This window comes from Petaurus breviceps, unplaced genomic scaffold (assembly GCF_028583685.1).
Source record: "Petaurus breviceps papuanus isolate PSGF00001 unplaced genomic scaffold, PetGlider_PUasm1.0 90865, whole genome shotgun sequence".
In the NCBI taxonomy this organism is placed as follows: domain Eukaryota; kingdom Metazoa; phylum Chordata; class Mammalia; order Diprotodontia; family Petauridae; genus Petaurus; species Petaurus breviceps.
The window spans coordinates 1,439,117-1,452,047 of record NW_027187367.1 but is presented as its reverse complement, the minus strand read 5'-3'; the positions used below and the strand labels follow the sequence as shown (position 1 = coordinate 1,452,047).

Below are 12,931 nucleotides of genomic sequence, written 5' to 3'. Positions count from 1 at the left end.
TACTCTCTTCAACTGTCTGTGAGGGGATATCTTAAATGTTTATAGGGTCTTGACCTGTTTTCAATCAATTGCCCACTTTGCTCCATAATGAACTACTAAAATGATCATTGATTGCCATGACCCTAATTTCCTTACATGTTCCCTACTGAGTCCCTCCACACAGCACTCAAATTCTAGTCCTTTATCTCTCTTCCTTTAACCTCTTAGCACAAATCCCCATTTTTAGAGCTGATGGACAAAGCAGTGTCAAAAGGAGGTCAAGTATCTAAGGTATCATATCATCTATTGCTGAGAAAGTCTCCTGAGGAGAAAAGATAAAATGCAAACAACAGCAAAACCCACCGAAAAAATCCACCTAAATGAACAACACACACACAACCTCATATGCCCTAAGACAGGATTGAATGATGATGTAGAATTTATGTGCTTAACTAAGGGGCATCACAGCAGTGGATAGAAACCTAGCCTTGGTTTAGGAAAGCCTGGGTTTAGTCCTTCCTCTGACATATACTAGCTCTGTGAGAGTAGGCATAGTGTGCCCAAAAACAATTTTCTAAGACTTAAAAAGGAGATCTGTATCTGTTGGAGGTGTTTCCATTCCATAGAATTAACCTCATTCACAGTAAATACTGTTCCTCATAAGGACAAATGGTCATTAGTTTTCTCACCTAGATTTAGATAAAGAATCAGATAGAAATATGGCAGTGGATCAGTAGATTATTGTTTCTCTTGCATTCCCTATCCCTCATACTGTTCACTGAGAACTCACTTCATATTTCAGAGTAAAAATTAAGGTCATTTGACCAGAGCAGCCTTTTCTCCCCTTTTTCTCACCTCGAATCCATTTGACATACCTTCTCCATTACCATTTTGCCTTCACTGTAATGAAGCCTTCAGTCTAATGATGAGGTAGCCTTTTTCCATTTCCAAAGTTCACCTCCTCTACATATGCTCTTAATCTCATTCCCTAAGGTATTCTCTAATGGATGGTACCCACTCTTCAGTCTTCAATCTCTCAGTATCTATTGATTGTTTCCTTGTTCCCTACAAATACATCTAAGATACACCTGAGACTCCCCATCCTTAATTTAATTAAGCCTGCTGGCTATTTTATGCTTCACCTCTCCTCAGCTAAACTTCTTGGGAAAAACTCCATATTCATCCTTACATTTCCTCTCCTTTTAACCTTCTATTAATACCTCTGCAATCTGGCTTCTGACCTCATCATTCAACTGAAACGCCTCTCTCCAAAATTGCCGATCATTATCTTTATTGACAGATCTAATGCCTTGTTCTTGACCTATATCCCTTGACCTCTTTGTGGCATTTGACTCTGTCAAACTTGGAGAGAAAGAGTTATCCTTTTGAAGGGATCTACCTAGAAGATACACAGATGAATGAATGCATTATTATTTTTTTTGGAGGAGGGGAAGGTAACCTTCCAGTTGAGGTTAAGTGACTTGCCCAAGGTCACATGGCTAGTTTTTGAGTGTGTGTATGTGTGTGTGTGTGTGTGTGTGTTTGTGTGTGTGTGTGAAGTGTCTGAGGTCACATTTGAACTCAGGTCCTCCTGACTCCAGTGCTGATACTCTATTCACTTTGCCACCTAGCCACCCCAAATGGATGCATTATTATTCAGGGCAGGGACCACCATCTGAATTTTTTGACTCTGTCCTCTCTTGGTTCTTTTCTACTTTGTCCCAAACTAAACTAATTATCTTTCCTTTTTATCCTTCCTTTTCTCCCCATTTCCAAACTTCCCTATTATATTGAGGGTACCACCATCCTAACATTCTCCCAGGCTTGCAACTTCGATGTATCATCCTTAATTCCTCACTCTCTTTCAATCCCCATATCCAATTTGTTGCCAAAGTCTATTGATTTTCACTTTGTAATATCTCTCACATATGCTGCTTTGGTATCACCACTACCCTGGTGCAGGCCCTCATCACCTTATGCCTGGACTATTGTAAGTTTCTTGATGAGTATTAGGAGTAAGAAGGAGGGAGTTTGCTGACCACTGGGAATGGATCCAGACCAAGCATCATTGGTTAGGAGGAGTCCATAAAATCCTTCCTGTCCTTCTGAATCCTTTAAAATCTGTTCTTTCACCAAATCTAGTGTTGTGTGATAATGTTTTCGTGTAGGGTAGGGGCTGCCCCACTATACCAGAACACCTGTTTTATGTTGACATTAAGATACTTAGGTACTTAGGGTATAATCTTTGCATAAGCCATAAAATGGTGCTCAGAGCTTCATAATCCTTATTCTCAATAGATACAAGCAAGACTTCAACATTCCAGGTACTGGGTCTCCCTTTAGTCTTTCTTTGATGCATGAACAGGACTTTTGCTTCAAATCTCAGTGCCTCAGAGGTACAAACATATTCCCAACAATAATTGACAATTTACTGGCTTATATTTATTTACCCTCATCTCATTGAGATTCTGATTTCCTATGACCCAAAAGGATTAGCAATGGCTAATTTTACTTATGCAGAATTAAAATGACCAAAATACAGGGTTGGAAGTCCAGAGAACCTCCCAGGATATCTCCTGGGCAAAATATAAAATCTAAGCTTCTCTGGAATTTTTGCTATAGTGAAAATGAATTTAACAATGCTGACCAAAATTTTTGATCAATAGTGCCCCACCACTTCTATTAAGGTCTGAAATCTCATCTTTCTTACCCTACCCCACCCCTCCATCATCTTGGGTTTTGTCCCTCACCTTCACCAGGAAACAGAAGTGCCCAGAGGTAGTAGAGGTACATTAGCAATCATTGTTTGGCTTAGAGCATAAAGGTGAGGTCCAACTTCGAACTCAAGAAAATTGCCTCACACCCCCTGTTCCTGTCTGGTAAGCTTGGTGATATACTTCAGGGCCTTATTACTGAAGGTTCTAAGTGCCATCTCTATATTCTTCCAGGTGTTGACTCTGAGCTGAAAGAGGAAGTCATTACTCCCCTCCCTGAGTGCTACAGTCTATCTAAACGGGCCTTATTATTCTTACATATGTTCATCTCCCTTGCCCGGAAAATACACTCTCCTCTTCATCTTGCAGAATCATTGCTTCCATCGAGACTCAGGTCTAGGACTACCATGTTCTTCCTGATCCCCTAATTCCTCAACTTGCTAGTACCCTTACTACCTTAAACTACCTTGTAATAGAAAAACAGATAGATATGTACATGTTGTCTTTCTTAAGAAGAACTAAGCTTGGGGCAGCTAGGTGGCACAGTGTATAGAGCACCAGCCCTGGAGTCAGGAGGACTTGAGTTCAAATGTGGCCTCAGACACTTAACACTTACTAGCCATGTGACCTTGGACAAGTCACTTAAGCCTAATTGCCCTGCCTTCCCCCCTCCAAAAAGCAAAAAAACAAACAAAAAAAAAAAGACAGAAGAATTAAGCTCCTTGAGGGCGGGGATGTTTCATTTTTTTTCTTTGTGTCCCCAGTTACTGCCATTGTTCCTGACACATAATAAGCAGTTAAGTATTTGGTGATTTATCCTAAAAGATCAATTAATCAATCCTCTACTTTTCAGTCCCTCTACAACAGACACTCTCCATCTAATCACTAAACTAAACTCTTTCACAGCCACCTCTTCTCATCATTCACACCACAACCACCGTAGTTCAGGTTCTTATCACCTCTCTCTATATTGGTCTTTCTGTACCTATCCTCCCTCTCCCCTACATCTAGTCTCCACAAAGTTGCCAAATTGATATTCCTAAAGCACAGATCAAACTGTGTCATGCTTCTTCTCAAGGAGCTCCACTGTGTCCTTAATGCCTCTAGATTTAAGGGCAAACTCCTCTGTTTGGCATTTTAAAACCTTTCACAATCTAGTTCTAATCTGTCTTTTCAGACCAATGACCTTTCCACCTCCCCTCACGAACTATACATTCCAGCCAGATTGACTTGCTTGTTGTTCCTGCATGTGACATTCCATGTCCTGCTTTTGCATAGGCTGTCCCCCTGAAATACTCTCTTTTTTCATAGCTGCCTATAGAGCCCCTATGTCACTTCATTGTTCAGCTTTGAGTGCTACCTACTTTAAAGAAGATTTTCCTTGTTCCTCTAGTTGTTAGTAATACACAGGAATGATTTTCTTTTGTACACATCTTATATTTGTGTGTTGTATTCCCTCTGCTCCTCAGAAGAATGTTAAACTCCTTGAAGGTAGCAATTGTCGTACTTTTGGATTTGTGTCTGCAGTACCTACCAGAGAACTTGGCCTACAGTTCTCAATAAATGCTTGCTGATTGATTTAATTGACTATAAGAATATTTTCAATTAAGTTCTGGTGGTAGAATACATCTTGCCTGGTTTAAGTAAGAAAAGAATAATGAGGAAGTGGAGGCCATGGAAATAAGTCATATTACTGAAATGCTTGGTGTTGAAAAGGAAAGGAATTTTATAGTTGCTAGAAGGTGCTAGGTAAGGGTTTTTCCCCCCTTGTAAAAGCAACATATTCATATTTGAAGGAATAAGGAAAACACTTTGTGAAAAGGAAGATATTAATTTTGCCAGAAAGCAAGGGTCAAGTCATCAAGATCTTTTAATTAAATCATTAAAGAGTCAAGAAAAGAGAGAACATAGAATATACATAGATGAGTTAACTTTAAGGAAGAAACAGGACACCTATTCTTCTGAGACTGAGGGAAGTATATTGGAATGGTCATAAGTTTAAGTGACAATAAAGATTTATGAAGAAAATCTTGAAGACTTGTAAGAGAGTTTTCCAATCAAAGTGGGTACTTCTGCAATTAATAACTAGACTGTATTTTTACAGTGATTTCCACCAAGTTCTTACTAACTCACCTGGAAATCTGCCTCTTGGGACATTTCTCTCCAGGATCCATGAATCTAACCTTTGTTCCAAATGGAATATCTTATCACATTTAGAAACTTGAAACCCTGTTCAGAAGGAAAGAAATAGTGCACGGCTCAATCACAGATTCACAAAATCTCAAAATAGCCTCAAATCTGGTAACAAAGAGACTTCTGAGCTACCTTGCTTTGCTAAACCAGTATGTTTTCATATGGAGACATAGCAGCTGTACCTCTAGAAGCTAAATACCAATGTATCTTTGTTGCATAAATTTGCTATGTTAGAACTAAATTAACCTTTTGTTAACTGTTCAGTGACTTAAAATTGCCTCATTTCATCTCCAAATTGCACCAGAATTCTTTTGAAAACTAGTGTTACCTCTCCTTCCTTCAACATTTGGCATAGTTGATAAATGAAAGAAAATGAAATGACCTGGTGGCTCAAATGATATTGAGTGGGGGAAGGACACTACAAATATAGAGGGTAGGGTATGACTCAATACCATGTGGTATCTAGTAGCAAAAGCCTTTCTGACCATTTAGGATAAGTCTTCTCTAAATTAAAAAAACATTTCCTCTTTGTATTTGTTTTAGATTTGCTTATTTATTGACTTTCTAATTTTTAAAAATCCATTATTAAATTCATTCATTAATCTTCCCTTTTTTCTTTTATTAATATATGTTTTTAGAGATGTGCTTTTTTTCCCCCTAGTTCCATTCTAGAATTTTTGGGTATGTTGTTTCATCATTATCATTTTTTTCCCCACATAATTATTGTTTCTATGATGTGTTTTTTTTACTCACTCATTATCTAGGATTTTATTGTTAAGTCTCCATTTGGTGTGTGTCTTTTGTTTATGCTCCCTGAATTGATTACTATTTTTATTACATTTTAATCTATGAAGCACATGTTTAGTATTTCTGTCTTTTTACATATTCATATTCAAAGGAATAAGGAATAATTTGCTATATTTCTGCCTCAGTACTTGGTCAACTTTTGTAAAAGTTCCATGTGGTGCTGAGAAATACTTATCTTCTTAAAACAGTCCTATTAGAAGATACTGTAAGTCTTTTAGTTCTAAATTGTCCAGAAATTTCTTCAATTCTATATTTTCCCCTTTGTTCATCTTTTTGGTAGATTCATCCAAAAGTGAGAAGAGGGACCTTGAAATCTCCTGCTATTATTGTATTACCATCTATGTCATCTTGCAATTCAGTTAACTTTTCTTTTATAAATTTAAATGCTAAGGCATTTGTAATATTTACATTAATATTTACATTGGCTTGTTTTCCATGGTTCCTTTTAGTATGATATTGTTTTCTTGTTTATCCCTTTTTAGGTTGTGAATTTTGTTTTGTTTGCTTTCTCTGATAACATTGCAACTCTTGCTTTTTGGAGATTCACCTGATGCATGACAATTTATTTTCTCCAACTCTTCATTTTTGTTCTGTACATGTCTTTGGTTTTTAGGTATGTTCCTTGCTAGCAATAGATAGTGCAGTTTTATTTTCTTACCCAATCTGTTAATCATTTTTATTTTATTGGAGTATTTAATTCATTCATCTTTAAAGTTATGAGAGTTAGGTTTATATTTTCCTCCTCAAGTTAGAATTTTCCCTCTTCTTCCTCTGAAAACATACTATATTGTATCTTTAGTTATTTTGGTTTTATCTATCTTAAGGCAACCCTATTCCCACTGGCTTTCTTTCCTTCACTCTGAATTCCTCTCACCCTCCTTTTTGTTAACTCTATCAAGTTTTGTTTAATTTATTAGTTCATGTTTCTTTCTTCCTTTTACCTAGCTATTCAATTATTCTCCTCTTTTTTCCCCTTCAAGGGGTCAAGTGAATTCCCCTTTTAGTCTGCTTTGTTTCATTTGTTTTTCAAATTTCACTTTTTTGCACTTTTTTCTAAAAAGGATTTCTTTCCCTCATCCTCTTCATTTTAAATTTTAGCTTTCTTTCTAGTCTAGATTTTTATTCTTTAGTTCTCCTAACTTATTTTGTGATCCTTTGATTGTGGTCTTGGGGGCTGTACCTCAAAACTGTGGCTTCTTTCCATGTTAGGAAATGCACATTTTACCAGACTCACTCTGTGCCTCCAAGTGACTTCTGGGGAGACAGAAATGGTCCCATCTGGATGCTTAGTTAGTTTTGTCCCTCTGGCTTAATGGAGTACACCCTGGCACACATATGTGTATCCAAGTTCCCTCTGTTCCTCAGTTCTCTAACTCACCTCTATTTCAGCACATATTTGCCTGGGTCTCTCTAGTGTTATAATCTTCACAAAGAAGTGACAGTTATGCTAGAGACTGAGACCCAGAACCCTACCACCTCTCCATGCCAAATTAGCCTCCTATTTATAAGGACCTGACTCCTGAGGAATGCTATTTTACTGGGTTTACTGATGACTCTATCTGCCAAGAGAGGCATAAATAGCTAGTCTTTAGCAGTCATTAATCTACTAATAGGAAATCCTTAAGAAACAGGGGGCCTGGCAAATCTTCCCACAGTGAATTGAACTCCAGTCTGCAAGGCTAGTATGTGAGAGATAGAATGGGTTAGAAAAAAAATCTTCATTAATACTGATTCCTGGGAAGTGGCCATATATCTGGCTAAGTGGTCTGGGACCTTAAGAGCACAGGACTAGACAAAGATTCTCCCCTTTGGGGTCAGGATCAATGGAGGAATTTTGTTTGTGTGGCATGTCAGCACCTATTAGAGAAATCATATGCTAATCAGCCCAGTTTGAGCCCTTACAAGAACAGCAAAGATTTGGGAGTGAGCCCATTGCCAATATAAACACTGATATGGTGGAACAATTTTTACTGAACATGGGACTATATGATTCTTCCTAAGGGTAAGGCAGCTATTCTTGCCCGATCCTGGTGCCAGTCAAAGCACCCATCTAACCCAAATAGTCATCAACCTGTCTCTAACTGGCAAAATGGCATTGTCCCATCTCAGGTCAAGTGGTTTGCCCTTGCTAATCAAAAGCTGCATCATTGTGTACCCGACTGCCCAGATTACAAGTCCAACCTCCCAGAAGCCATATCTGTGACAAATCAACACTATCCTAGGAAGAGAAAAAGCTCACTAGTCCATTGGTTTATGGGATCCAGTCTCCAAGAAGGCTTACTTGATAAGAAGACTATTTTTTGGACATAGTTCCAATTGACCTTCCCTGATTCTTCCTTTTTCCTTTCCCTAAATCACACTGGGCTTAAGGTCCTTACCCTCTGCACCCCATACAAAGGGCTCCATACACAGTAGAGAAGGAGCTCAGGTCCCCTTTAATTTGCAGGATTCGTTTCCTCCAAGATGGGGCTGTGTAGCAGCAAGCACCCCAGCATTCCCAGGGTCGCTGCCACCACAGGTTCTTGGATCTGCTTTGTTAAAGGAAAGCAACCAAAATGGGTTAACAAGCTTACTTTAATCAGTCAAATATGTATCGTTTACCTAGTTCAGGGGAAAAAGGTCAGCACCCCGAACTTCAGAATAAACAGACAGAATTATCAAGACAGAGAAAGAGATCAAGTAGACAGTTTTCCAAACTGTCCAACCATTACATCCATACCAAATCAACATCTGGGTTTCAAAGCCAGGGGGCTCTGGACAACGGCTTCCCAGAGTTTCATCTGATCAAATCACAGAACACTTCTCAAAGTGAGCCCCAAAACAAAGCTATACATCAGGGCTTATATAGCCTTCTCCTGGTTCAGAGAATGTAACAACCTTATTGACTCACTGGCCAATCAAGAAGTATCTACTGAAAAACAAGCTTCCCACGCCAGGCTCCAGGTACACTTTAGCCTAGGGGCAGGGAAGATCTTACAAATTTACATTCCCATTACAGGCTGACAACTAATTCCCAGAAAGGGCTTGGGGGACTGGGGGTGATGTTGCTGGAAGATACTTTGCTTTGTCATAGCATAGGGGAGGTAAAACTGTCAGCTATATAACTACTGTTGAATGTGAATTTACATGGAAGAAAGGGAACCCTCCAGCCACCTTGTTAGTAATTCTGAGTCCCTGGATGAGGGAGAATCCTTATTTAGCCCTTGTGGGAAAAGGGGGCAGCCTCTTCACAAAGACCTCTAAGGTGGCAAAGATTTCATGTTCTATTTTGATGTGACTCTCAGTAAGGGAGAGATTTTGGTGAGTGAACTACAGAAAGTCTTGGTAGCAACTTAGTTCCTTGGACAGGTTGCATACAAGAGGCTCATGACCTCTTAGCCACTTTATTACAGAAGATCCTGATGTCTGATGAAGAATTGTTCATTGTGTCAGAAGTGGAACTGTTGTTCTTGGTGCTACTTCTTCTGCTCATTGTCACCGTCTTACATCTGGAGAAGAAAATGTCCAGACATCTAAATCCAGACCTAGCACTGTATCCACCGTGCCACTTGTTCATTCTTCATTCTCAAAGGGGACCAGTGACCTCCTCCAGAGTTATCAGAGTCCAGGGGTAAGACAGTCAGCCAGTCAAGCTGACTGGCAATGGCCCTGAATACAGTGGGACCAAAAGACCTAGGTCTTCTAAAGCTAAGGTCTTTCTCAGGTCCCAGTTTGTCTGAACTCACACCCATTCAGTAGTTAAATGTGAAGCAAGAGTTGAGGCAAAAGATGGCCTAGTTTGCCTTCATAAAAGAATAAAGCTGGGAAGGGAAGAGCCTTCTGTTTCTGGCCGAACAGAAACAATTGCTTAGCTTGATGGAAGGAAATACCACTTAACAACTAGAGCTATTCCAAAGTGGAATGGGCTTCAACAGGAGGTATTTGTTTCCCTTTCATTGGGAACTTTCAGGCAGAGTCTAGATGACTAGCTTGGTGATTCTTTTTTTTAGGTATGAGTTGGACAGCTGCTGAGGTCCCTCCCATTATGAGATTTTATGATTCTGTGATTGAGCTATGACCTATTTCTTCCCCCCTGAACAGGGCTTCAAGTTTCCAGACCTGGTGTAATATCCCATTGGGAACAAAAGTAAGATTCATGGATCCTGGAGAGAAATGACCCAAGAGGCACATTTCTAGGTAAGTCAGTGAGAACTAGGTGGAAATTACTATTAAAAAATATATATAGTTTGGTTTTGAATAAATCTTCATTGTCACTTCATTGTCAGTCTCAGAAGGATAGGAGCCCTGCTTCTTCCTTAAAGTTAACAGAATACACATGTAGTCGATTTTCTCTCCTTTCTTGTCTTTTCTGTTGCTTGACTGAAAACCCTTGATGACTTGACCCTTGCTTTCTGGTACAATTAACATCTCCCTTTTCGTGAATTGCTTTCCTTATTCCTTCAAATATGAATATGTTGCTTTTATAAGGGAGGAAAACCCTTACCTAGCACCTTCTAGCAACTGTACAATTCTTGTCAATGCCAAACATCAAGGGAAGGATACATGAGTTTGTTAGGGTCTAGTGAAGGTTTTTAAGGCTGGGGAAGGCTTGGATATGTTTTCAGCCAATGGAGAAGAAGTAAGTAGTTAGGGAAAGATTGAATGATTAGAGAGAAGAGATCACTGAAAGGACAATCTGGTAGAGAAGACTAAAGGGAATAGCATGCAGGAAACATGTAGAGATGTTAACCATAGCAAGAAAGGCCAACTCCTTCTCAGGAGAAGAGCATAGAAGAATAATGTCAAGGGCTTTTGAGAGGTAAAGGAGTAGTGGGCAAAAGCCCTGACTGACTGACTACTACCTGGCTTCAGTGTTAGTTTTGATTTTGTAGATGAAATCACACACACAATAGATCATGGCAAATGACCTTTATTTTCTCAGTAAAGTATAAGCTTATTTTATTATTTATTATTACTTAGATAATTGAATAGAATTAATTATAAACTTATATAGATTTATTAAAGCATTTAGTTCTTAGTGAGAAAGAGGATCAATTAAGGATGAATAAATATTTGCCTTGCTGCAGTGAAGACCTAGTTGGGGTTTGTGAACACAAATTTCTAGTCAGCTTGTGACTTTCTTAAATTAGGTTCAGTGGTATATGAGTAGGAATAGAGGAGAGTGTTGAGAGTAATCTGGGGTTGAGCTTTAACAAGGCATCAGTAAGGTGGTAAGGGATTTGAGAGTAGAATATATTTGTGAAATGTGAAAGTGAACTAGTTATCTATAGAGTATATAATAATGAAAAGGGAACAAAATGAAGTAAGTATAGGTCAGTAACCTGAGGAAGTTGAAGGGGTCAAGGAGTCAGAGGTAATAGTGAAGAAGAATAGGTTTAGGAGGGCCTAGACAAAGGGAGAGATAGAATTATAGGAGGTTATGATCACATGGAGGAATGTTAGAGTTTTGTGGGGGGTTTTCATCATGAAAATGGAATACCTATAGGTAATGATAAAATCTAGGATTTAAGGATCACAATGAGGCAATGAATCTGGGTGACTAAAGATGGTAGAATCCTCAACGAAAATAAGTAAATTAGAAACATGTGGGGGTAGAGGAGAGTAATGAATTTGGTTTTGGATATGTTGAATTTGAGATATTTAGGAGGCACCTTGTTGGAGGTGTCCCACATGCAGTTGATGAATTGGAATTAAGGATCAGGAAAGAAAGAAAGCTGGATTTGTAGAAATCAATGTTGTCTTCACAGAGACAATAGGGGAACTGTTGAGACCACCAAGCAAGAGAATGTAGAGAGTGCATACACAATAATGGGAGGAGACATGATGATAATTGTATAGAAGAATTAGGAGCAAAAAGGATTTTTTTCCCTAGGAAGTTAGCTATGAAAGGGGGAGGTATGTAGGACAATCATTTGAAGGCAAAGTAAGGTAAATTGAAGGGTTTTTTTAAGTTAGGGATGTTGGTTGTGAAGACTATTAGTATGGGGGTTCTGAGAATAGAACTCAGAATAGGGAGCAGGGGTTATGAAAAGGGTTTTTGGAGGAGTTTGGACTTCAGAAGGAAAGCATGGATAAGATTTGTTTAAACATGTTAAAAAACATGTATGTTGGTAGACAGCTGGCAATGAGCCCCTGGATAAGGAAGTGTTGAAAATTAGGAAGAGTGATAGCATGTTCAATGGGGCAAGTTCTCAAAGAAGGCAAGGAATGATGTTCAGATATTTTAAAAGAGATATAGTCTTCCAAGATTTTATCATTAATATTTTACAAAACTAAAAAATATTTTAAACACTATAAAAATAACTGTCTCCATACCTACCAAGGGAAGAGATGTGTTTTGTCATATGCTTCTTTTTTTTTCAGATCCTTGATTTTGGTCTTGCTAGTCAACCCTCTCCTCTACTACCCCCCTCACCCTCCATTCTATTATATTTTGCTCCCTCCTTTCCTCTTATATAACAGTCTTGTAAGCTTCAGTTCAAGCGTTCATGAAGGGCTTCTCAACTACCTCAGATAATATTGATATCTACCTTCTCTGAAATTTCCATTGTTTTTTGTGTGGTCTGTTTCACACAATCTCACACTTGATTGGTTTATATTACTTATAATTTTTCTTATTAACTTCTCACTTTGATTTTCAGCTTTTGAAAGAGAGTTATATAGAGATCCACCACGCCCTACTGGAAAAGTCGAAAGGGGTATGGAAGAAAATATGGGAGAGAGCAGATTGGAGGAGGGGATATCCTGTGGGACTGCTATTTGGGGGCGGTGGGTAGGGGAAAAATGGGGAGAAAATTTGTAACTCAAACTCTGGTGGAAATGAATGATGTAAATCAGAAGTTAATAAAGCATTTGAAAAATAAAAAAAAAAGAAAAACCTGGAGACTTACATGAACTGATACAAAGTGAAATGAGTAGAAACAGCAGAACATTGTACACAGTAACATTGTAAGATGATCAACTGTGGATGACTTACCTATTCTTGGCAATACAATGATCCAAGAAGACTCTGAAGACCTTATGATGAAAAAGTGCTATCCATCCCCAGAGAAAGAACTGATGGAGAATGAATACAGATCAAAGCATACTTTTTTAAACTTTCTTTGTTTTTCTTGGGTTTTTATTTTGGTCTATGTTTTCTTTTGCAATGTGACTTACATGGAAATATGTTTCACATGACTACACATGTATAGCCTCTACCAAATTGCTTGCCTTCTGAATGAGGGGGGATGAGGAGA

General features: G+C 38.6%; 1 protein-coding gene across 2 annotated transcripts in view; it reads left to right on the top strand.

The window, feature by feature from the left end:
• Window positions 1–12,931, top strand: part of LOC138149895 (zinc finger protein 286A-like) — a 130,467-nt gene that overhangs the window by 31,658 nt on the left and 85,878 nt on the right. The window contains exons 3-4 of one of the 2 annotated variants that reach the window (XR_011165461.1): window positions 9,774–9,869; window positions 12,335–12,544. The gene's annotated coding sequence lies outside the window, so the exon portion shown is untranslated. Of the gene's footprint in view, window positions 1–9,773; window positions 9,870–12,334; window positions 12,545–12,931 lie in introns of those variants that run through there. The other variant, XM_069073097.1, reaches the window with a different exon arrangement.